Source organism: Lissotriton vulgaris, chromosome 5 (assembly GCF_964263255.1).
Source record: "Lissotriton vulgaris chromosome 5, aLisVul1.2, whole genome shotgun sequence".
Lineage (NCBI taxonomy): Eukaryota > Metazoa > Chordata > Amphibia > Caudata > Salamandridae > Lissotriton > Lissotriton vulgaris.
Genome location: NC_141693.1, coordinates 1,485,046,536 through 1,485,068,584, shown reverse-complemented (window position 1 = coordinate 1,485,068,584; position 22,049 = coordinate 1,485,046,536).

Below are 22,049 nucleotides of genomic sequence, written 5' to 3'. Positions count from 1 at the left end.
ACGAAGAACATTGTATGTAAACTGTAATCATGGATAATGCTCCCCCGTAGCCCGAAGCCCTTAAGACTGTGTGGTAATCGGTTTTGGATGTTTTTTCATATCCATCACAAGGTAAGCTCGTATGGGTCTCGGTAACTCTCTTTTTACACCGGCCGCCGAGAGACGCGGCTCCGCCTCATATGGGCATTGGAGAAGCGCGGCAGAGAGCTGGAAGAAGCTCCATACTACTGTGCTCTTTGTGGGTAAGCGAGGCAGTCCTGTGATTCAGCAGTACGGGAGGGGTGCAGAGAAGTTTAAAATTCTGAAATTCAGAGTCTGTACCCCGGAGTTATTTAAAGAGTGGGGTCTGAGGGAGCAATCTATGTTTGTTAAGTATGCTGTGGCAAACCCTAAACAAGCACTCACCTGGGCTCGTGGTCGGCATGAAATGACACAAAAACAACCCCCCTCCACAGAGGAAAACATTAGATTTTGCTGGCACAGCATTGCCGAGGCAAAACCTAACAGTCAGGTCCCGGGCCGCGCTGTGATTGGCTGACGTCACGGGGGTGTCCCGGGCCGGCAGCCAATCACAGCGCGGCCCGGGAATGACGTCACGGGGTGTCCCGGGCCGGCAGCCAATCGCAGCGCGGCCCGGGACAAAGGGGCGGGGCTTAAAAAAAGCACCAGAAACGCCCCCGAATCGCGTTTTCGTGAGAAAGCGCGATTGACAGCCTCTGCCTCCCAATGGCTAGCCTCCATTTATGGAGCTAGCCAATTGGAAACAGAGGCTGTCCTAACCTCACTACTAAAAACAAAAGATTTCGACTGGGAGGGGCTTCGCCCCTCGCCAAAAGTCGAAACCTAAAAAACACAGGACCATTTTCACAGATTTTTTTTCTTTCTAAAATACAGCAATTATTTAGGTTAAATAAGTCTCTCGGCCGGGGCTCTGGGCCCCGGTGCCACTGCAGCAATGGTAGCGGTACCCCAACTTTATTCGTATTTAAGCTTTCTACTCAGGTGAATACACTGTTGGTCTTTCAGGCTTTTTCTGCTTTTGACAAAGCTCACATGCCTTGACTAAATGTGAGGATGGTAAACAGACCACATACATAGAGTGTGGGTCATTGGCAGCCTTTTTCTTCTCACAGGAGAGTTTCTTTACATAACGTAAAGGCATTCAAGGAGAAAATCCTTTCAAAAGTGTAGAAAAAAAGAAGAGAAAAGCTTCCCAGATGCATGAAACGTAGAAATAAAGCGACAACAAGAGAATTCTGATGAAAAGTCCTTAAAGAAATAGGGTAAAAAACCTTGAAGTGTTTTGAGATCCTCTCAGGACAAGTTGGGAAGCATACAGGAGGCTGTGAGGCCACTTGCCAGTACAGTGCATGCCTAGAGATGGAGCCTGCTGGCTCCTTAAAGGCGCAGTGTCACTTTTTAAAATCTTGTGCGACCTTAGTGACCTTTTCCTTTATATTTGTCTATGTAATGTATGGGTTTAGAGGTTCCTATTATTGATGCAGCATGTTTCTTTAGCTAGGTGCTGCAGTGTTGTCTTTGAATTGTATAAAAGTGCTGATTTTCAGGAACAAAAATTCTGTAAAAACTCTCCTATTTTTCACATTGGCGGTGACACCTAATTTTGAAGAACTTAAGTTCAAGCTTATAATCATACTGCATTAATGACAAGAAGTGCTGGTGGGAATAGTCTATGTTTATGACCATCAGAGAGGATCCTAGGATGCAGAACTGCAGGATGCAGTTCAGGTTTTTCAACATAGCAAGCTTGCAGCTGCAAAATGGAATGGAATGTGGGCACTTGCAATGGATACGGAAAACCACCTACAAGTGAGCATATTAACCTCATACTCTTCTTATAAGCTCTAATAAGAGTGAAACATGTAGAAGAAAACTGCCTTTGTTTCAAACTGGAATTAAGAGAGAGCCTTTTAGGGACCACCTTTAGTCTGCTCACTGGAAAACCTGGTCTAGCAGTCTCAGGAACCACCTATTGTGGTAGATTCCCCTTCATGTCCTCCCTCCCTCCCTCAGATTTCTGTGTTCATTGACTCCTCAGACTCAGTGGAATGCTGCCTTGGGTTTGCTTCAAGTACGCGTATTTTGGCCTCAGACTCTGGCCTTCACAACAGCTTGCTGGATTTTGAAGCAATCTTTCTGGGGCTTCCTTTCGCCCTTATGCACCTAGAGAGCGATGATCAACAGTGAAAACATCAATGCTAAAATCCGCATCCGCTCTGCAACGTGGCCCTTGATCCTCGGAACTGGACTCTAGCTCCCAGTAAATGGCGCTTGACAGTTCATTTATTCACATCAAACAAAGCCCAAGAATATTTTACCAGTATGCTTAATCTCACTGGAGTAGTGACAATTAAACTGCATGGTTATTTCTGTCCTATTCAGGCATTTGTGGACTCCCATCATGGGCCTGTTTTAGTTAGACTCAACTGTAATAATGCTCTTGTTTCGTTTCGTTTCAAAATGCTTTATTCGGTTTGTACAGGTACAACCATATAGCAACATTCAAAATGCAGTTGAGGTCACATTTGTAAAAGGGGAAAGAATAATGAAACTTTTTCTAAAAACAATTACATTGATATCCAAGCCAATCAAGTTAAAACCTGCAATATATATCGCATTTGTATACAGTAGAAATTGATCACTATATGTAGCAACAATTTAAAAGTTTGGTGCAAAACATGCCAAGTGGAATGGTACTGAACAAAAAGGCCTATGCTGGGCATAAAGTGCAATAGTATGTGCAAAATATGCAAAACTTGAACATTGTATTTAGCAGCAATTTAGAAATTTAGTGCAAAACATGCCAAATGAGGTAGTACAAATCAGAGAAAGGCATACGCTGGGCATAAAGTGCAATAGTATGTGCAAAAAATGCAAGGATATGACTAAAGTGCAATGTCTTTATAGTCTCTAACGTATTTTAGCAGCAATTTGTATACGAGAAATTTTAAAAGGCATTAGTCCAAAAGGGTACAAAGCCGGGGGACAATCATTACCCGGATACAAGACAAATATAAAGTACATAGTAACCAAAATTCATGTATAAGAGAAATGCATGTGGTTTAACAGTAGCTCACAGTTGGTCAATAGGTGTCTTTACCAACGAGGATCATATAATGATTGATTTCCTGTGCCCGATGCATTTAAGAACATAGATGGCTACACGGTAACACACATTCGGGGACGACAGGTCAAACAACAATTGCATTGCAGCTCTTATATTACGCGTACTGTATTCTAAAAATAATTGTTTTAAATAAAACTTTCTAAAACCAGTATAAAAATTACAAAATAGTAAAAAGTGGCAGATACTCTGTTTAGATTTCCCATCGCATGGGCACGGACATGACCCGGGCTTTTTTACAGTAGGGAAAGCCACCAAATGGTGAACTATGCCCAGCCTCAGGCGTGCCAGAACGAAGCGATGGGAGTTAATATTGACAAATGCAAGATAAGATGGGAATCCTGTGCTTAAATTATATTCCAGGTACAATTAGAATGTACTTTGTATAGCATACCCCTTCATTCTAATCCCTTTTGCATGATCCATATAGGTGGTTTTGAGGTCACGCTTCGTTAAAACTAATTCTGTTGGGATATCTTTGAAAATATCCTGACCAAAAAGGGTCTTGTACCAATGGAAAATGTGTTTTAGCCAAGGGATTTTTGAATGCTGATCCAATTTAATACAGTCTAAAATTACTTCCTGAGTAAACTTGGTTTCATCTTTAGCCCAAATGGATCGCCAGAGGGAAAGGGGACGTAGTGCAATCAAATCTGTGGCATGATGTATGCCCAGCTCCCTATGGGTGATCTTGTTTGATGCTGAAGCAGGGAGACATAATAAGCGTTTAAGGTACTTGTTTTCTTCCTGCTGAATGGATAGGGCAATCTGCGAGTTATATCCCCATATCCCTGCTCCATGTAGAGCAGAGGACATACACCTGGAATTATAAATGGAGATCATCTCTCTTATTCTGCGCCCCCCCAGTTTGGAAGCGAATCTGAAAATACAGTTTGTATTTCTAGTCATCTTCATGCCTACACAGGATTGCTCGTTTACCCATCTCCCATCCCCTGAAAAAGTAATGCCTAAATAACAGAAGTGTTGCACAGACTCAAGTTTATCCCCATCAAGGAAGAATGACTTGTTTTTCTTTAATTTCTTTCCACAGGTCATGGTCATAGTCTTACCTTTGTTAATTTTAAGCTTTCTGCCCTTGATAAAAATATTAAATTTGTCAATTAGCTTTTGGAGCCCATTTGCGGTCCTGGAAATCAGGACCGCGTCGTCCGCATATAAGAGGACGGGTATTTGTTTACCATTAATCATAGGGGCATCAGCAAAAGATTCTTGTAGGGACTGGTCGACCTGGTTTATAAAAAGGGAGAACAACAAGGGGGCGAGAACACACCCTTGCCTAATTCCTCTGCCAATTTTAAAAAAGGGGTGCATTCTCCATTCTGACTGAATGAAATACTGTGATTCTATACTGTGTATCTAATTTTGTTGTGACTATATTGCACAGAAATAGATCATTCTTACTTTGTCAAAGAGTGCTGGACATTGTGGAAAATTATCCTTGTTAACAGTGTAAAAGACACCCTCGGAACTCGTTAGAGGTTGACTCTGAAGATTATCTTCAAATTACTCAGATACTTTTATTTGTGAACATCACCTAGCAGTACCACACATCACCTAGCAGGCCACGCATCTGCTCCCTACTGAGCAGGAAGCTGGATACTTGATCCAAGAAACACGACTGAGTCTTTAAATATTAATTGCATTTCTGGCTTTTTGATCCAGAACGAATGGCCTTGCTCAAAAGGAGTGGTAACAAAGTTGAGCCAGGGTTTAGCACAATTACTTCATTTCCAGTAAGTATGAAATTCCAAGACACATGATAAGATCTAGCACTTTAATAGCCATATTCTTATTACAATACAGTAAAGGTAAATAAGTATATGTGTAGTCTCAAGTTAAAAGAAATACCTGTTTAAAAATAATTGAGGAAAATGTGCTTAATGTTAGGGTCCTGTTCGAGAAATTCTTGGTAGGTTCTGGACACAGGAACATCAAGGCTGCCTTCTTGTGAGAGGTCGGGGCAACCTAAACCTAGTGATCATTGTAGCTACAGTATTTTAGATTATCAATCCCTTGGGATAAGGCTCATGGGTCCCTCTGGAGCTCCTTTCATGCTCCCATCAACTTGTCATCCTATTTGTAATCTGGTGCTTGATTTGGACAAAGAAACATAAATGGATCTTTCATTTCAGTTCATAAAATCTGTGCCTATGGCTATACAGGACCTCCAGACAATTGCTTGCCCTCCGCACAGCCTCTACACACTAATGTGGCTTGGACATGTTCTTTTGTCACCCATGGCAACGGTTAATGATGGGTCGGTGCGCATTACAATTCAAACACAGGCTATAACCTTTAAAGGATGCTGCAGGTGGGTCCACCTGGAAGTCATTAGTTACCGCAGGTGTGAGGCAACCGGGCAGAGTAATCACCCCTGGGGAAGCTCACCTGCGCTTAGGATGTTTTCATCTTAGCTTTCCACAGTTCCTTGATGAGGAATGTCTAAAAGGCTTCCGGGCACTCTAGGCCATTCTCTGTAAGTCTGACGAGCATGCCGGCTGTCTCTCCATAAGCATAATATCTTGGAGCTAGCAGGAACATCGCAGGACCTTGGGTAGAGCTCAGTTGGGGCTCAACACTGAGGGATAAGGCAGCGTCCAGCTCTAAATATCTACATTAAACCAAACATCCACTTGAGTACCGTTCAGTTGTAGCTCTTCAAAGCCTGGAGAGAGGCTACAGCATATATTCTCGGTTCATAGAGTGTGGACCAGCAGCCACTACCAATCTGAGTGGATGTAGAAGATTTACGCAAACTATCATGCTAGCTGTTTCTTTGGACGATTTCTTCTACACCAGAGGGTCAGAGACGATGCCCTTTGTGTATTCTAGATCCATGCCAGACATAAGAAACCCAACTTTATATAAGTTGTTTCTATCTTGCTACACTTTCTAGAGGACGATTTTGAATGGAGTGGATGCATGCTGCTAACATCTGTCCTCCTAGTGGATTATGGTATAAGCATTTCACAAGTCCTTTTACTTGTATTTCTTACGTTTTCACTTTTAAATACAAGCACAGCCAGTGTGGGATATCTCAGAATTTCATGCTGTTTGACAATCATCGGAAGACAAAAGATTTTGAGGGAAGATTAACATGCTGCTTTTCAATTCCTATGGTGAAATACCCTTCCAAACTCATGCATTCCACTGACCCAGATAACCCAAGACCACTCCTTTCAGTTGAGAGGAGCCTGTAACAATTCTCAGTGAAGTGATTCAAACATTGGTAGCATGGTTGCTCTAGTCTTTCCAGAGCACTTTATGTGTGGATCACAATAGTCTTTTTACTGGGATACGTTTGGGAAAACTGGTACAAATAACAGCACAATTTACACTCCACCCTTACACGTCACAGAAGTGCAATTATAAATGTGCACCTGACATTATATTCACTGTGTGCCTTAATTTTATTAACATGGGTGAAGCATTTAAATGCATTACTGACATTTTTTTCACTGTAGAAACTAGAGATTTAATTACATATGCGTACTCATGTTTAGTTTAATCCTGAATGATATATAATCTATTTCGTTTTACATTTACACTTCAATTTATATTGCATATGTAAACATGTAATCTTTTGCACACGTCTTGCAGTTCATTTAATGTTACTTGTGTGCATGTATACCCATGTATTTGAAATACTTTTTGGCTTCACAAGAATGTTTTCCCTTTTGTCTTTGCAGGTTCATTATCATGATTTACCTTACCTAGTGAAAGGTTTATTGTCTGTATTAGACGACTGAAAGAGAGGCAGTGAAAGTGGAGGAACAATGGATGAAAAAGAAGATTTCTGTTCATTGTGCACCAGAATGCCAAGATGTTCAAGGCTGAGAACGGCAGCCTTAGTCTCCTGCGTTGGGAACTCAGAGCAATGTTGCAGAAACACATGATTGGTGGTGTGAACAAAGATAACATGTTTGAATCTCCTGTTCTTTTATATTAGTGCTCGTATAGCTTTGAGAGTGTGTGTGGTTGGAGCTAGGGGTTAGGAGAGAGCTTTGCTAGATTTGGAGACGTCCAGACTTCTCGGCTTGCCCTCTTCTTCAAATGTGAAGCTACATGCTAAACACCTATTTCCTTTTCTTTTGACTTCTACTGAAGTTTGAGCATGCTGATACCTACCTATTCTATTGCTTATGAATTAGAAACTCTCAATAGATGATCCCATATATGACCCATGCTGGAGAAGGATAGTTACTTTAAGGAAACCCCGGTTCACTTTTATTCGCTATTATATGCTTATGGCTGTCACAATTCTGTATCTCATTGCGTCTCAACCAACTGAGAGATTTTATTTTGCCTATTGTACTGATGTACTTATTGAATCGGCATATTGCTTGCATATTGATTGGATGGATTGGTAATCCAAATGTAACCTTTTAATCATATTCATTGATTCCTGGTCCTCGTTGTGAAGTTACAAAGGCTTCACAAACTAAATTGCATTGTTGATGGGTTCTCCCTTTCAATGCTTCATGTCAGCTACATAGGTCCAGAAAGTCTGTGAGTAAAACTGTGTGTAACTGACTGAGAGACCGCGTTTGTATGGCCCAGGATGCTCCAGCAAGTTGGTAGCATTGTCGGATGGTTAGCTACTGAAGCAAAGAGAGTTATTGTGTCTTTTTGAGAAATTCTAGACTTGCCCAAGCCCAGCCCCAACTCTTTAAGCCCATGTCTCAATTCGGAAGATCAGCGGAGTTCTAGGCATTTGGAAAAGAGTTGCACCAGCGGAGGAGTATTAACATGCTCATGCGTTGTGATTGCTAATGTCAATCTTGCAGTATTTTCTGTAGGGGCTGCTACCAGACCCAGGTGGTGGGTAAAAAGTTTTTTTAAAAAACACTTACCAGTGACGGCCGGCAGTCACCTATCTTCCATCCTCTTCTTCCTGACTCTGGTCCCACAACAGGATGCAGAAAACAGCAGGAAGCACCCGGCTCCCAGACTCCCGATAGCCAATCACAATGCTGCAATGTGGACTGGTGCTCAGCCAGGGAATGGGTGCCTGGGCTTGTTCTTCATGAGGGCTGTAATGCAGCCTGCATGGAGAAGATGCGAAGTGTACATGAGTGTTTGGACGGCCCTAGAGGGCAGGCCAAACAGTCATGTGCACTTAGGAGTGGGCAAAACACACCTCCCCATGCTCCTCTGTCTTTAGAGTACCCCCAACCTAAATGCAAAGCTGCAGCAGAGGGAAACATAAAATGTTAATAACCGAGTTATTATATTTTATGTTTCCTTTATTTGACTGCTGCGAAGCAGTGGGGTGACGCTCCTCTGCCTTAGCGGGGCAACCACCACTGAGTATTTTGCTGAGATTGTGTGGTGTGATGCAAAGATGTTTTTGTTGTGGCACAGATGTGAATGTGCTTAATGTTGAACAGTTGAAGTTGTTATCAGGCTTGACATAGCCTCAGATCCCGAGATAGAGATAAAAAGTGTAGAATACACTGTATTGAAATTGTCTGCTAAGTTTGGCCGTGCTAGTCATGAGGTCCTAACAGCTGCACATTTGAGATAGGGCTTATATATCTTTGTGTGAGAGTAAGATGTGGTTGGTGTAGTAGATCCTGTTGTGCATAGGAGAAACTGCACTGATCCCAGACATTCCAGCTGGTCGAAGTTTCACTCAAGTGTGTGTCTGAGTAGGTCAGAAAGTGTTGCTCCGAACCATTTCTAGTGTGATTGAATACTTTGATTTCTTTAGTGGAACAGACAAAAGTTATTTGTTGAAATTGCTTTGCATTTGGTTTTGCATGCATCAGTGCTGAGTAAAGAGTGCGCTACTGAAAATTGTCAAGGAGGGTGAAGCGCTGCGAGGAGAGAATAACGTCATAGTGTGCTGTGCTGAGATTGGTCTGCTGGTGTTTGTGTCGCATTGTTATATGTTGATACATCATTAAGTGTTGCACAGATTGTTGATGCCAAGCAAAAACTGAAGGTAAAAAAATGATTTCCTTGTTTGAGATGAAATGTCTACTGTGATTGTTATTGTTGCTGTAAAATGAAGTTTTTCAAGGCTATACGAGATCTGTTTAGGGGACATGTGGAAGTCCCTGTACGAAAAGGAGAAAATTCACTGCAGGAAGACACTGCATGTCATTTTATGGCCATAAAGGTGGGGCTCCACATGCATTTGGTTGAGTCAATGGCACAAGATCACTGAGAAAGAGGACTCATTGAAGTTTCCACATTATGTTACATTTTATTTGAGAATTATTGAAAACCTGTGAAGGGTATTGTTCAAGATTAAGCCACCTCCTAGACCTGCATGGTTCAAGGAACTTAATGCTTGAGAGCATATAGCTCATGTCAAAGAGAAAGAGAGATATCAGAGTAGAGTCAAAAGGGCATTGCGTGTCTGTGCTGAAGCTAGATGGGATGCAGAACAAAGAAGGTAGAGAACCGACAAGACTGAAGGAGTTAGGTTGTACCCTGCATTGTCGAGCAAGGAACTTCTGAAAAAGAAAGAGTAAAAGAAAAATTGAGATAGAATAGACAGTGCAGAGGGAACAGGCGAAGACAGTGATAGCTATTCTAATGATTAATTTTTCGATGTGTTGTTGTTAACCCGCCCATCACCTTATAATGAGACCCAACCTGCAAAAATGAATGGTGTTGTTACCAGTGGAAGCTCAGGGGCCACAGCCCCAGCGATTATGAGTCAGAACCTTATGGGGGAGATTCAGGAATTCGTGCTCCGCTTAACTCTAATGTTTCTAATACCCCAGATGCAATAACTGTTTCAGTTACTATTGGTCCTGCAGTACCTTTGTACAAACCTGAGTCTTGGGGAACCACAACACAAGTTTTGGTGTTTTCCTACTGGAGTAAATATGTCAACTGCTGTTCCTGTTATCCCCGGATGGGGAGGCACAGGAAGAACTCTTTTAGTCCCAAATAAGGTGACTTCACCGCATGTTGGTCCTGTACCATCAGTAATAAATTAGGCAGGACATACCCTTATAGGGGAACCATCTCATAGGTCTCAAAATTCTCACATATTCATTTGGAATTCACCTCAGTATATTACAAGCAGTAGCCCTCAGGGAGTGGTTACGCTCTATGTTTGTGGAGTCCAAAATAGTGTTAATTCTTGGAAATTTGATGATTTGATTTGATTTTTCAATGGGCCCCACAAGAAGCTGAGGGTTCAGATTTGAGTAGAGTTATTTAGTCTCCGGGAAGGGAGAATGCGATAGATGTGATCAGATTAAAATTAGAATTGGATGAGATGATTTCAGGAAATGTTTATCTTACCAGATTGGAAACCTATCTAAAGAATGAGCTTAGGTACATGTGCAAAGATGTTACCAAACATGAAAGACAAGCTTATGGTAAGCTATCTGAACTAACTCGATCATATGATGTGGATTTAAATAGGACCAAATACATGCAGAAAAGTTACCATGCATGCTCTGAGAAAAACAGTATGAGAACATCAGGAATTAAATTGAACATTAGAGAATTTATTGGTAACATGAGAATTTGGAGTGAAAAAAACAAAGGGAGAGCCGCCCCCAGCTTTGACAGATTTGGAAGGCGCTTCCATTTTTCCATTAAGGGAAGAGCCCGGTTAAGGTTATGGTCATGTACCATGGAGGAGTGATCTAGCGTCATTCACAAATGATTTCACCACATTGAGAGATGAGCCAGTGGAGAGGTACACTCAAGTTGATCTATTTGGGAAAATTTCACAGGTATAGTGGATAGATTTTAACACCCTTTTTGACATTGCGGTACAGAATGTAAGGTACCAGTACAGTGGCCAGAGAAGGAGCCACAGAGAAATCGGATATCACATACCAAGTCACCTTTAGTGATAAATAAGTGTCAACAGGTGATTACCTTTTTAAAGGGAAAGATACCAGCAAAAGACATTGATTGGATTAAGATGGACATCATTCATTTTATGACAGATTGCTGCAAGTGTTTAAACAGCACAGTGGAATGGAGAATCTTGAATCCACAGATATGGGAAGTTTTGTGTACTAGCTTGTGCCAGGAATGAGACCTGAACTTAGCTCGATGGTTCAACAGCACTTGATTTGTTAGCAGAGCGAGTGAATTGATGGCATTTTGAGGTATGCAAAGTATTGCAGTGATGAATTAGAAATGAAACAGAAACGGTTGAAAGAGAAGTTGATGTTGGTGCAAATGAAAGCAGCACAGAGAGTAAGTCAGAGTCAACCGTACATAGGAAATGTTGGTGCTATGCAAAGTGTATATCTGCAGGAAGTTCATATGATGCAAGGTGGAAATGGTTATCCACAACAGGGCAGAGGATGAGGTGTCCCAGTTTACCCGAGTGCTGGAATTGATGTTGCCACATTAAAGAAAACAAATCTATGTCCTTATTGTGACAAGTTAGGGCACTGGAAGAGGGAATGGCATCTTAATCACAACAGAGTGATAAATGAAAATCAAATTCAGATTTCAGGGTGTGTACAGAAAAAGACTAACAATCCTGTACAACAACAAAATGTGCCTAAACGGAGAATGCAAAGTCCTAACATGCAACAAGTTCCAGTAATGCAAGTTCCTCAAGCCCTGATTTCACAGTAAAATGCACATGTCCTCAGAGTTAATTGTAATCAGGTCCCACATTTTAATGAGAATTCCTTACAGAACTGGAACCCGTTTCAGAAGCTTCCCATGTTTGCAACACTTGATGGCTGTGGTTCATATCAGTCACAATGACGGTGTCTGAGTGTGGAGGAAGATTGCGTGCTTGGCACTGTCTTAGAGGTAGGCCAGAGTGGTCCATTTATAGAAGGAGAGGTGAATGGCCACCCTGTATCATTCTTGATTGATACCGGTGGTATTCGTTCCACTGTTAGAACAGCAGAAGTTCCAGACCTACCCCTCTCTGGAAAAGGAATCTAAGTTGTAGGAGTTGCAAATAAACAAATGACAAATCCAATAACACAAGAAGTGCCTGTTAAAATAGGGTCTTTTGAGGAGTCCCAACAGTTCATGGTGTGTGACTCTAGTCTTGTAAAACTTTTAGGACATAATTTATTATGCAAGATAAACTGCACCTTTTATTGCATGCCAAAGGGAGTGGAGTTTCAAGCTTATGATGAAGACATTTCCTTTAAATCGGCTAACCAAGGGCTAACCATTGGATTTTACCCTTTAATAACAAATTACGATTTGCCACTAGAAATCAGAGATAAAGTGAAGTCTTAAGTCTAACAGCCAGATTCATCATTGTTCCGTTTTGCGAGTCCTTAATAGCGATTATTAAATAATCGCTATTAAGGACTTGCAAAACGGGATTCATGTAGGAATCGCTAAATAAATTGCGATTCCTACACATTCCTTATTTGTGATTAGCAAATTGCTAATCGCAAATAAGGATGCGATTTCAAGGGTGCCAGGGGTGTCCAAAGGACACCCTGTAGCACCCCTGAAATGAAAATGTAGACTTATGTTGCGCACACACATGTCCAAAGGACATGTGTGTGTGTAACATACAACTGAGAAAAATGCACAAAAGTGCATTTTTCTCAGTTTTCGCTATTTTCCACGAAGTCAGACTTCGCGGTAAATAGCGACAAAAAATAGCGAAATCGCAAGTTTTTTAATGGTTCATGAATAGCATTTAAGGAATCTCAAATGGAGATTCCTTAAATGCGATCGCAATTTGAAAAATCTCAATTCTTTGCGATTTTTCAAATTGCGAGTTCATGACCCATTGATGAATTCCAAATGCCATTTTTGCGGGCGCAAACGGCCAAATTCAGCGATTCGCACTGTTTGCGCCCGCAAAAATGCTTGATGAATCTAGCTGTAAGACTTCTCAGGAAAGGACATAGGTCTCATAAAAGGAGTGGAGCCAGCTTATCCGCATAGCTGTCAAACCTATTGTTGAGTACCCAAGAATCCCTCATTACAATTTGACTCTCAAAACGATATCTAGGATTACACTGGTGATTGAGCCAATGATACAACAAGGCATTTTGAAAGAGATAAAGGGGAGTCAGTGTAACTCACCCATCATGGACTTGCAGAAGCCTAGTGTTAAGTTTCGCAATGTTCAAGATTTGAGAAAAATAAATGGTATTTTCATGACTTTTTGTCCTGCAGCCTGAATCATGATGTGATTTTATTTCAGATTCCATATGAGGCTAAATGATTCACTGTGATTGATGTGTGTCAGACGTTTTTCTCTATTCCCTTGCAAGAGGGCTGTCAGTACCTTTTCGGCTTCTGGTTCCAGAACCGTGTTTTGGCATGGTGCGAAGTCCCACAGGAGTATACAGAAAGACCTTCAATCTTCAATCAGATCCTCAAAAAAAATTCTCAAGTCTTTAATAATGCCCTGTAATTCGTCCAAATGCAGTATACTGATGAACTCCTAGCTGCATCAGATATTCAGGAACCTCGTAAATTCAACAATATTGCACTGCTGAATCATTTGGCTGAGAATGGACATAAAGTGTCCCGAGTAAGTTGCAGTATTGTCAAAACGAAGTTCTGTATCTTGGACATCACAATGAGAAGGGAGCAAGGACTGTGTCGCAAGACAGAATCTCAGCAATTCTGAAAATGAATTTGCCAACCACCCGGAGAAAAGTTAGGATGTTTTAGGGAATGGTGGGCTACTGTCGTCAGCGAATACCGAACTTTTCCCTTGTGGCCAAGTCTATACAGAAGCTGACACACAAGGATGTATCTGATCCGGTACTCTGGGATAACGATTGCTTGATTGCCTTCCTAGAGCTGAGAGAAAGTCTCTGTAATGCCCTGGCACTGGGAATACCTGATTTTAACAAAGTTTTTGCTTTTTTTCTGTTGTGAGAGAGGGCTGCGCTCTCTCAGTGTTACACAAATGCAAGGAAAAGCACGAAGAATGGTGGCTTATTTTTCTGCCACCCTTGATCCTGTAGCCGCAGCGCTGCCTGGATGCCTTAAAGCCATGGCAGCTGTGTCAGTTTCGAGCAATGGTAAAGTATTGTTATGGGTCATCCCCTTACTATTATTGTGCCCAAATCAGTGGAGATATTGTTGACTTGACCAATCATCGATTGACAAAGTATGAAAAGATTATTCTTGCATCTAAGAACGTATCCCTCAAAAGGTGTGCCACTTTAAACCCTGCTACTCTTTTGCTCCTACCTGAAATTGAAGACAAAGACAGAGAAGTAGAGCATGATGTCTTGATGTCACTGAACTTTGCTCCAAGCCAAGACCGGACATACAAGATGAGCCACTGATTGAGGCATATCTCATATTATTTGTTGATGGGTCCTGCCTAAGAGATGATGGAGGAACTGATAACTACAAATGGGGGTGCGCCAGGCAATGAAGTCCAATAGACTGTAGGTAGTATCAAAAAAGTTCTATGTTTGTAATTTCATAAGGAATTTCTATGGTAAGCAAAGCTCAGCCATCGCGTTTCATTCCCTCTAGGGGAACGTCTTCCGGGCTTATAAGTTCCTCGGTTAGTTTTCAGTAATGGCAATGTAGTGCAGGACATTTTCTCCAGTGCATTGTGCTGGAAGCCCTTGGAGTACTTACAGGCATAGTAAAGCCTGCATGTTGTGACCACAAACTTGTCATTCTGGTCCCACTCCAAAGTTTGGAAACTAACCGCGGAACTTATAAGCCCTGATGATGTTCCCCTAGAGGGAATGAAACGCGTTGGCTGAGCTTTGTTTACCATAGAATTTCAGTATGAAATTACAAATAAATAACTTTTTTGATACTACCTGAGCCTCAAAAGAAGATCAGATGATCCATTCAACAGGATGCAGTTTAACTTTTATTGAAATGCCTGTGTGCAACGGGTTGAGATGTCTTGGTTACTGTGTGCATCTTCTTGCATTAGGTTGAAGCTTACCTGACTAGAAGAAATAAGTCTCACAGTAACTTAATTGTTGTTGAGGGAACTGACACCCAGGTCCAGTTTCCCGATTTCACTGGAGACAGACCGAGAGACTCATTTCAATAAAGAGATTCCGAAAATTTTGTGTGCAGCATTGCGAGTGGAGCAAAAACGACATTGCTATTACCCCACCTGAGGCTTCCGGTTTAGTCTGGAGCAGGTCAACAGTGAATAGGACACTTTACACTGCACACTTTTAGTCCGCATGCCATTACACCACAGTTTTAACACCGCAAACTCTTTTACAACGCAGGGCTTTACAACGCAATCCATTACACTGCATTCCCCATTACAACACAATTTACTATTCTAACTCCACTGTGGCGTCACTTTGGGGAATGCGTTGTAATAGTTTGCGGTGTAAAGTCCTGCGTTGTAAAAGATTTTATGGTGTAAAAAATGTGGGGTAATGGCACACGGAGTAACCCATATGGGGTAGAAGATGTTTCCCAGTCAACAGTACATTGAAATCCAGATTGGTCAAAGTGTGTGCTTCAAAGTCTTTGAAGTGGCCTGATGCTTTGCCCCTTGTGTTGATAAGTCTACGCAGCATTCCTGATTGGAGGCCGGACTGAGGGACAGAGCAATGAGACTGCCTGCTGTGACTGCAAATGTGTTTGTGAACATTACAGATGACATGATTCTTGATTATTGCAAAGGACTAGCTGATGTGGTACATTCTGTGTCTCACCAGGCTGGAACTGCTACCGCCCCAACGCATCAAGAGCTGTGCCCCGACCTTAGTCCTGGCGGCTGGGTCCTGGTGAATAGCATGTTCGGAAAACATGCCTGGAACCCAGATAGCGTGGACCTTAACAGCATTGTTCATTACCGTTATTACCTGGCAAGTGCGGAGGTCTCCCAATTGGATCCATGCTGCCTGTACTCGAAGAGGGGTGTGTCCACTTGATGATGTGACAGTACCTCTAACAGAAGTTCAAGCTGTAACTGAGAGGCAGCCGGAGGAGGTTGGGCAAGCTACAGAGGACTAGTGAGAGCATGACACAGCACATGCTTGAACTGAGGGGTGTCTTGATGAGTCAAAATTTGAGGGTGAGACAAGAGAGTCTCTACTTGTGGTGCTGACTGAGGCAGATTTAGACCTTGATGAAGGGCCTAGTGCTAAGGTAAGCTGAGTGGGAGCTGGAGACAGTAGCCCTGAAAGCAGGAGAGAGGAGAGAGAGAGAGAGAGAGAGAGAGAGAGAGAGAGAGAGAGAGAGAGAGAAACTCTGTTTATTTAGACCGTAGTCTTTAAACACTGAGATCTTATAAAATACATCACTGTACATACTTATTAAAACAAACGTATACACAAATAACATTTTAAAATCACACCATTACTTTTCAGACCGCTCTGCTTAGTACCTCTATAGTAGAACAGTAGCTGCCGTCGCCCCTTGCAACCTCTAAATTTCTAATTTTCCATAAAATCAATTAAAAAGATAAAGACCTCAGAAGTAACAAAAACTCCTAAAGTTAAAAGTTTTTTACAATTATCAATCTTCATTAGTAACGATTGCTTAGACAGTTTGGAGTAAAATTTCTTCGGTCTTAAGCCTATAGCTAGTAAGTAGGGGGCGTTTATATTTAATTTCATCCCTAACATTGCTTAAGTTTTTCCCCAGCAAAACAATTTACCCCTCTCGTATAATTTCCTAGTGCAATTGCACTATCCAGGTTTTCCATTTCTATCAATAATGTAATGGCTTGATCTCGAGACCTTATTCCATATTTTATAAATAATGGCCGTAGAAATAGTTTTCTCGCTTCTACCGTTATAAGGCAATCTACCACTATGTGCAATATATCGCACTTTGTCCTAAGCCCGCATTTGCATAGCCCATCGGGGTAGAACATTTCTGCTTTTAATCTTCCCTCCATTAACCATGGGTTGGTGCCAATTCGTAATTTCAAGATTTCATATCTAAGTCCATGGTTAGGCAAGGTATCTAAATACGGATACCATGCGTCTTTTTCCCATGCTTTTACCATGCATTGGACCGACACTTTCTTTCTTAAGTATTCTAGGTCTTGGTTCCTTGATTGCTCCATGCCTTGTGCTCTAAGTAGTCTCTTTGAAAAGGCAACATCTAAAGGATTCTGGTTTACTCTCACATTTAGACCCCCAGTAATCTCCTTAATTTTCCTTCTTGCTTCTATTGCCCATTTAAGGCTGCTATGCCTGATTTCCTCACTGCACCAATATGATACCTTCTGTGCGCCCCCTTGGGATTGGCGTTTCTAAAATCTTGCCAGGGACATTTGGACCTGGATATTCCATGCTATTGTTTCTATCTCCATTCTGATTGCTGAAAGCAGGAGAAAGAGAGACTGAGTCTGCCTACAGAATGTGTGCCTCACAATATCCCAGAGGATAGTGAGGATTCCTGTCAGAGTGACAGTAAAGATGAAAGATATGTGCTCAGGAGATCAAAAAGAGCTAGAGTACGCTATTGGAGGTACTTTTCTCCTGACTGGACATACTTTATCACAGATGACAGAGCGAGAGAACTTAGGGCTTTGGATGATAACATAATCACTTAATCAATGGACTTTGTTTGTCTTCTGCATAAGTAGAAGCACACAGAAGAAATCCACTTGCTGCAAACCTTGCTTAATGGTCTTATTATAGAGAAGTTATTGAAACGGATAATCATAATAGATGTGGGGTCGTATCAGCACGTGTATCAATAGCTGCGATTGCAGTTTTAATACTTTTTCTTATGGGATCATATCCACTCACATCTTTCAATTTAGTTGAGAATAGATCTAGAACCACCTCTAGAACTCCACTTCCAACTTACAGTAGTTTGTGTTCACTTTATCTTTAAGCATTGCATGTAGATTCAGCAAGAGGAGACTTTTCTTTTTAAAGCTTATCTTAAATTGCAATATCAGTACATTGACACTATGGATTGATAATGTGTACACAGTTACCTACATCAGATGCAAAGGGCTTTATGTACAATCATATTCCTCTTACCTATGGTGTTACTTGTAGCCTTTCATTGAGTCTTTTTTTGGAAAGGGTCATTTTCAGTATTTTTTTCTGAATTATGATTTGGTTCTTTCAAAAGTTCCCATTTATAAGCATTTAAATCATCACCCAATGCGGATGTACGGCATTACAACGCGGGCTTTTACACCGCGTGCCATTACAACGCTGTTTTTACAACGCAAGTCGCTACAACAACTTGCGCTGTAAGGGCTGGATAGTGGAATAGTTTATTTTCTATTCCAACTCCAGCCCACGTTACAGTAGGGAAGGTGTTGGAATAGAAAATTAACTATTCCCTATCTAATAGCGCCCTCCAGCGCAAGTCGTCGTAACGACTTGCGTTGTAAAGGCAGCGTCGTAATAACAGCGCGGGGTAATGCCCGCATTGTTAAGGATGTTTCCCCCCCAATGCCAATGAGATGGAGACAGCTGATTGTTTTTTCAAACCCACAAAGACACTAAATAATGCTTATGCTCACAGGATCAACCTTACTTGTCTGCTGACAGATGTTGAGAAGACATTTTAAGTTCTAGTAGAAGATATGAAGGACTGGGTTCTTTAAGACCCAGCGGTGCCAGGGCACAACACCTGAAACCTTCGTGGGTAACCTGCTCCGGCGTACGAATGACAGAGACACGGGACACTTCCTTCGGCGTCAAAGATTCAAGGTTTATTCGCTGCAGGGAACACAGAAATCACAGGAAGTACATCGAGTGTAGTTCGGGGAGACTGCTTCAAATTGGTTCTGTGGATCGCTCCTTTTATACAGTTTTTACCCATAGGACAACATGGCACACAAAAGTTTACAACCCGGTTCCCACCATTATCCCCCAGAGGGGTCGCTTTGGTCACTTTGATACACATGAGGTCCGGAACATAAGTGCGGAAACATTTGGTGGTTCCCAACTGTAAAGACCCATCTTCCCAACATTAGTGCATTCCAATCGGCAGTAAAACAGATCGAAAATAGGAACAAAGACAGGTGCAGAGGAAGACGGAGACAGTGGGGAGATCGGAAAAGGGTGTAAAAGGGGAGGTATCGGGAAACACGAGATACAGGCATCAAAGGGACGTGCCTAATGAGATGCACGGCTAAGACAATAAACTGGCACGGCAAGATGAGCCTCAAGCGGGGCCATCTGCCTTGCAGTATCATCCCCCTCATCATAAAGACATTTACAAAGGACATGTGTCTTCCGCAAATATCTTGGGAGTCCAGGGTCGCGAAGCGGACAGCGTCCGTTCGCTGGCTACTTGAGGGCAAGAGACAAAATGGATGCCGTATCTAAGATGGAACCCATGGGTACAGATGAAAAACCCACATAACAAACGAACGGTTTAAGTTAGCACAGCGAAACTGCGCACACTTACTAAACTCGTCATTTGCGGTTCATAGATACCAGACTCGACCATATTCGTGCGAGTCAAAAACATCACTTACAATTGTCACGGAACCTCAGACGCTCCTTTTGCCCTCATGTAGGCAAGCACTAGTCGGAATCATATTCGATATTCATCAGACCATCGAGATGTTGCTGTAGCATAGCTCTGTCCAACCGAGTCCCCTTGGTAACAGGTGGTTGTCTCATACACGTTGTAGCACAGAGGCCACATAAGGCAGGACCGCACTGCACACAAAGGCAACACGTGAACAGGAACACCACAACAACTCCGATGATCATCAGAATCTTCCAACCCCAAGTCGACATCAGGCCCCAAAACCATCCAAGTAGCGTCCAATCCCCTACATCCACGTGTATGGATTCGGAGATCTTATGCAACCTCGAGATGGCTTGATAAACAGTAGGAGCATTATCTGGAATAAAAATGCAGCAGCTCGAATGGATCACCTTACATACCCCACCTCGATCTGCTAAGATGACATCTAAAACCATACGGTTTTGTAACGTCATAAGTCTATCCGCCTGAAGTTCTGTGGTGATATTACCGAGGGCACTGGCTGTAATATTAGCTGTCGATTCTACCACTCGAGTCAACTGTCTCAGGTTCCTACTATTAACCATAGGTCCCCAAAACGGGAGGAAACCCTTGAAAAAGTCTCCTGCCTCTTGACCGGCAGTATCCTCTTCGCTAATTACGCCTCGCACAACTCTAGTCTTATGATAATCGGCATCTACAGTGAACGTCGGAGGCAACAAATTTGCAATGAAACATGAGCCCATGAAGTCAGCGGGCAACCATGCGTATGCACGATCATAACAGATAAAGTATGTACCCTTGGCAGCCAGAAACACAGGGGACGAGACCATCGGCAATATGTAATTTTCAGCGCAAGCACTTGCTCCAAGTCGGGCTTGCGATCTTCGGCCACGACCCATGAGACAAAGATTACCAGTGTGGGGTACGACCCATATCGGAGGCGAGCTTTTAAGCTGCTTTTCGCTAGTGAACACACTATATTCACCTCTACTTAGGACCCTATAGGCTTGTACCTCTTCTTCAGGAATAAGCGAGGGATCATAGATATCGCTATCTAAATCCTCTATTGCTATCGACAAAGGTTTTTGATACGAGGTAGGACCAGAGTAGGGGGAACGTGGTTCTCGAATGGGGTGGAAACCCAGTGCGCTTCGAAACATTGTCTGAAATGCTCGAGCTGACCCTTGGGAACTATACGGTAACACCAGATATGGAATTCCCTTATCCGTAGTATGTGGCATCAACCCACACACCCAACAATTAGTAGTGTTAACCACTAACTGATGCTGATGAAGGAGCTGAATAAAGGAGTTGTTGCGGAATTCTACACGTCTAGCCTGTTCGTGTTCCGGTAACATATGAAAGGAATGAGGAGAAACAGTGGAGGTAAGTTTAGGGTCAGGAGTAGGAGTAGGTGTAGCAGAAGGTAAAAAGTAAGACATCGTGCAATACACCCCACCCACCAATAATGCAGAAATAGTCAAAAACAATACGAATATTTGGAATATAAAACATTTGGTGCGACTGAGTTGCTGCAGCTTGAATCTATGAGCCTGAGCTCCTTCCAAATCCTTCAACTTCGAGAATGCCATTCCCTACGACCGTCCGCAACGTTTCTTGACGCACTTCGTTCTGAGTAGCAATAGTCAATCCCTAGGAGTTCCCAGGAACCGACGGCCTTTAACCTAGCGTCAAGACCTACTAACCAGAAGGAAGTACGCGCGCGGCCCTACGGCCTTCAATGCACAATATTTATGTATGCAAAAACAAAGTCTCTCAGCTGTGAAAGCAAAAAGTATAAGGAATGAAACTCAATATATATGTACAAAATAATTACAACGGTACAAATGTTCAAACTGATCGTGGAAAACAGGATAATGCAGTTGTCAATACAGCAAAGCAGGATCTTTTATTAGTCTCTAGTGCTAGATCGCAAAAAGTATCGAGTTTTCCCAGGACGTGTCTGTTCGTCAAACAAAGGATCCGTTGAAGGGACAGCGTCCTGTTGATCAGCTGAATGTTTTGGTCTTGAATCTTTTGCTGACAATTGTTCAACAGTGTCTCTCTGCTGCACTGAGGATTCTCCGACAGGCTGTGCGTCGCTAAAGGGTACAAACGCCGGCAACACTTCGGTTTCAGTGGATGCAATGCCTTTCCTCACCCACGAGTCTGCTGGCAACGGGATAGGGACCTTTTTGGTATGGGTGGCATGCACCCAATTCTTGCGTCCCTCGAGACGAACAGCAGTCCTCGTGGCAAGGAGAACCTGATAGGGGCCAGTAAACCTCGGGTCCAGGTTATTCTTGCGTGAAAAATTTCTCGTCACCACCCAATCTCCGGGCTGGAGCTGGTGGCCTGGACCCTCCGTCTGCGTCGGAAATGCTTCGTGAACCTGTTGGTGAATTAACCTCAGTTTAGCAGTCAAGTCATGAAGATAATCGATCAACATTGGGTACTCAAGATCGCAGAACATTCCTGGCCTAGGAACCCCCCAAACATTCGCAGGACGACCGAACACTATTTCGTAGGGACTAAGCCCTACTCG